The following is a 5,015-nucleotide window of genomic DNA, read 5'->3' on the forward strand; positions in this document are numbered from 1 at the left end:
GGCATTCCAATCTAAACAGAGTTCAATCCCCTCCTTTCTCTCTCACTCTCTCTCTCTTTCTGACTATTGTTCTCCTGTTTTCTTCTTCTTTCCCAGTTTTTGCTAATCTCCATGAGTTTGTATAAGTCTTCCACAAGAACGTTAATGCCTGCCCTTGCCCCACTCCTTCTCTTCCTTGTCATCATCATAATCAACAGTCGCAGCTGCAGCTGCCATAGCTGTAACAGCAACAGCAACAGCAGCATGTTTGTCATGGTGGTTGTTGTTGTTGTTGTTGTTGTTGATGCTATTATTATCATCATCATCATTATCCCAATTTTCATTACCGCTATCACCAGAGATATCATCACCATCTTTGCTATCATCATCATCACCACCACCACCACCACCACCACCATAACCACCACCACCACCACCACCATATCATCACCTCCACCACTACCGCTACCATCACTTCCACCTTCATCGCCGCCGCCGCCACCACCACCACCACCACTGCCACCACTACCGCTGCCACCACTTCCACCATCATCGCTGCCACTATATCACCACCACCATCATTATCATCGTCATCATCATGTCCTACACAAACACTCACATATGACAAACTAATTATTTCACACCCTGAAATTGGAAGATGAACTATTAAATACCAGAATTTTTTGTTTGACTGTTGCAAGTACGGCTGTATCATTAAGAAGTTTACATTGCAACCTTGTGATTTCCAGTTCAAAAACATGCTTTTAGCCATTAAGGTAAGAAAGATGTTCAAAGTATTGAAGAAGGCTGTTGTTAATGGCAGTCTTCATCACATTTGATCTCTGTTGGAAGAGGGTGTGATGGGACAATGGCTGGTTGGGTTAGACGCATTGCTCTTCTTCAGAAAAGAATTATCATGTGAACCCTTGAATACTGACAGTTTTTTCATCGTTGCCGATAATTATATTGGTATCTGTAAAGACATATGAAGCAAGATGCATCAACGGTTCAGCAAAACATTTGCTCGAGCATAGATTTCAAACTAAGGCAGAAAGCCACTCCTTTTGAGAGAAATCTATAATCAGCTTAACTGTCTGAATACAGAAAGTTGTAATAAATGCACAAAATTTTATTTCCGTTAACTGCAGAAAACAGTTTTACCTCATGGCTTTGTAAAAACCTCCCTCGCCTTAAGCTACTAGAAGAGAAGAAGCTCCCAGTGGCACTTTACAGATTTTCTTAATCATTTTCACATATTTCATCAAATATCTCTTTACAGAGCAAATATCCAATACTTTTAGTGGTGGCTATGAAAACCATACCTACAGAAGATATTGAAAAAGTATTGCAGAAGCAGAAAATATAAATTCTACTTTTTGGTGAATAATTAACATCATTGTAGGAATGACCATGAAATTTAATTACACTGTCAAAGCTTTCATGGACCTTGGTATTTAACAAGTTCTTATTTTACCAAACCCAGAAGGACAAACGTCTACTTCAACCCTGAAAGTATTTGAAAACAAAACATAAAGGGATATAGCTAAATACTGCTAGGTATTTTGTCCAACACTTTACTAATTCTGACAATCCATTGCCCTTCTTTAAGTATATGAGGGGGTGCTGAAAAGTCCCTGGCTTTGGGTAAAAGAAAATACAAGAGGATCGGTTAATTATGATTTTATTCAACATATTCCCATGTCATTTACACACTGATTGCAGTGGTCCTTCAATTTTTCGAAGCCATGTAAAAGAACTTGGAAAGATGAGTCTCTAGTTCAGTGATTCTCTATTAAGATGCTTGGCAACGATATCAAGTATTCATCTTGACAGAAATAAATCACATGCTACCATCTTTAAAAAAATTAGAAAGAGACGCTGCATAAAGTGATCTTAGATACACTATGCCTGAAATTAAGACAGGATGGTCAAGAAAGGGACACCTTTAATCACAGATATAGTTCAGAGTTCATTGGGGCTGGATAACATTGATGTTAGTCTAGCCAACAGAGAAGCTTCTAAGTAGTCAACTGATTTGTTTGGAGGACAGGTTGCGGACAGTATTTGTTTGCAATTTTCAACTGCTAATTTTACACATATTTTTTTACTTTTATGTTGGTCTTTTTCTTCTTAAAAGCAATAACTTTTGCTTTATTTTTTTTTAAATTTTTTTTTTTTTTTTTTGAAGAATAATTGACTAAAGAAAATTTTGATCCTCCCAATTTGTGGAAGAAGCATGGAGTCCTCCTTGGAATCTGCCCTGGAAGGACAAACAAGATTTCAGACTTCCTCAACATCAACAGAAGGCTGGTGGAAAAGATCAGAAAGGAGCTGGAAGATTCAGGATTTGACTACAAGGGAAGAGCAGAGAAGAAAATCCATGATTAACAATCTGATAACCATCAGAACACTGGAATTTATAACTGAAATCCAGATCATCAACAATGATTCCAGCATGGGAGAAAGGTGTGAATGAAAAGCTCACAAGACTGGTAATGCATGAGAACATTTGCTACTTTTCATACAAGACGAGGAAAGGACAATTTCTGTCCAAGATGAAGCAGGAAAAGTGCTCAAGCACACCAAAAAGCTGATCAACAAGCTTAAACAGCTACTGGAGCCAGGTATGCTGTGGTGCTTCTCCAAGAAGAATTTCTGCCAAGACCAGAAGATCAAATCCCAGAACAACAAGTAGCTCACTGTCTCACCCAAGGATGTGCCCAGAGTCATGCAGATGAAATTTCCAGCAACAATCATAGTATTCAGTGTCTTTTGCTACCCCACCTCTTCCCTGATAGCCTCTTGCCGAACACCAACGGCTACATCCATGTTCTGGGCAAGGTGATGAAACCCTGGATCGACTGAGTAGCGGCAAAATTCTGGCCCTGCCACACCAGCCAGAAGTGGCTGTCAGAAAATTTCTTCAATCACACAGCACCTGACATTTGGCATCTCAACTCGCCTGACTGCAAACATCTCGATTTCTTTGTATGGGTCGTGGTGGAATGAGAGACCATCAAATCCAGGTGCTAACACGAAGGACGAGCAGAGGGCCAGGATTACCAGGGCCTTCAGGAGTCTAAAACGTGAGACAATGACGAGAGCCTATGGGCGGTTTCGAGGTCACCTGCTGGCTGTCATCGAAACCAAAGGCAGGTTCATCGAGAGAGATTGACAGAACATGTCACGAAGACAAACTGACCCAAATATGATGAGTATACTCAAAAAATACAAATGATTTTATTTTTTCCTGAGACAGACATCATGCGAACGAATACCGTCCGCCCGGTATTCGTTCGCATGATGACTGTTTAGTATGGCAAATCTCCGTTTCTATTCTACGTCTACCCTATTTAATAAAAAGAAGGGTATGTTGCATAATATAGTATTAGATACACTGCACCGGAAAAAAAAAATTGAAAAAACATGAAGGTCCTGGCTAGAACACCTTACACTATAGTTTTTATCGATAAGGGCTGACATGAGATTAAACATCAACACTCGTAGCCGGATTTGGCACAAAAAAGAAAAGTTAACTTTAAAAACGAAAAAGTTAATTCTTTTCTCACAAAATGAATAAACTGATATGAAAGTGAAGTCGAAGCAGGAAATTATAAATCTGATATTTCTCAGAGCAATAATTTTCTGTGTAGGATCATAAAAATAGAGAGAGGGATACGCTGTTAATAGATAAAACCGGATCACAACCAACTGAATAAATTTAGTTAACCTCTTAAAAATTGTTTCCGGGAAAAGCGATCTGAACTCTAGAAGTCTACATTTATTTATTTAATTATTTTTACAAAATAATTCGGTGAGGCGGAAGAAATATACTGGATTCTTATAATAAAGACAACCAACTCTTTAAATATATAATAGTTAATATTTCCTAAATGAAATCAAAACAAGACGAGATCGTGTGCTCACACTTATTACTAGTTGTACGTATACACTTTAACAGGATTATAAGTTGTCTCTCTTGTTTCTTTCAGTTGGTTCAAGGGAAATAACAATCTCAGAGGTGTGTGTGTGTGTGTGTGCGTGCGCGCGTGCCTGTTGGGAACGATTGGTCAGCAGACCAATCGTGATGATGATGATTTCGCCAACGACGACGACGTTGGTGATGGTGATGGCGGCGGCGGTGACGGTGGTGGTGGCGGCGGCGGCGGTGACGGTGGTGGTGGCGGCGGCGGCGGTGGTGGCGGTGAAAAAAAAAGTTGTAGGATGTCCAGACCTTGAGTCATTTTCCAGACTCTCCTTTCCGCTCCTAAATTCAGCTTCCCACTTTCGGACTGTTGATAAAAGCTGGAGCATCATTCCCAAATGTAGTGACCACATCAGCACATATGTCCTTGGGGGCTAAAGCTCGTTTACTGCAGGTACTTGATAACACAGCAATGCCATATTTTGTTCATTTTTAAGAAAAGTCGTTTCTAGTTACATTTGAAGTCTTCTTTGAACAGTCAGTTTACCTGGAAAGAAACAATGCAGTTATTAATAAGGGTTGAAATTAATTCATGCAACATTTCACAGTTCTAACATCATTCCTTCATAGTTCGCCTATGAACTTTTCAGCCTACCCTTATGAGTGTGTGCATGTGCGCACGCGCGTGTGTGTAAATATATATATATAAATTTAGTGAATGGAGTAAAACGCATATGTTAACTGCATACTTTTATTTCCAACATATGTTTCGAAGATTACAAATTAAACCTTCCATAGGAATCGGTGATGTTAAAAATGTAATGCATTTCCCTGAAGAGAAGATTACATTTTTAACATCACGGATTCCTATGGAAGGTATAATTTGTAATCTTCGAAACATATGTTGGAAATAAAAGTATGCAGTTAACATATGCGTTTTACTCCATTCACTAAATTTATATATACTCAAGTACCCAAAATAACAAGGAATTTCTACCTCATAAACAGGAGTTACACCACAGTCATTTTGTGATCTTTGCTACCCTGGTATCTATTAACCAATTTATTTTGTCCAAGTTATTTATTAATTAGGAGAAAATAAATACATATA

The 5,015-nt window shown here is 38.8% G+C and overlaps 1 long non-coding RNA gene across 2 annotated transcripts in view; it reads left to right on the forward strand.

Annotated features, from left to right (window-relative positions):
- The first annotated feature begins 599 nt into the window (after positions 1 to 599).
- The window catches only part of LOC106870266 (uncharacterized), a 6,595-nt gene continuing 2,179 nt past the window's right edge, over positions 600 to 5,015 (forward strand). For both annotated transcript variants that reach the window (XR_001409508.2, XR_008263669.1), the window contains exon 1: positions 600 to 755. This is a non-coding gene — a long non-coding RNA (uncharacterized LOC106870266). The remainder of the gene's footprint in view (positions 756 to 5,015) is intronic.

This window comes from Octopus bimaculoides, chromosome 3, assembly GCF_001194135.2.
Source record: "Octopus bimaculoides isolate UCB-OBI-ISO-001 chromosome 3, ASM119413v2, whole genome shotgun sequence".
NCBI lineage: Eukaryota > Metazoa > Mollusca > Cephalopoda > Octopoda > Octopodidae > Octopus > Octopus bimaculoides.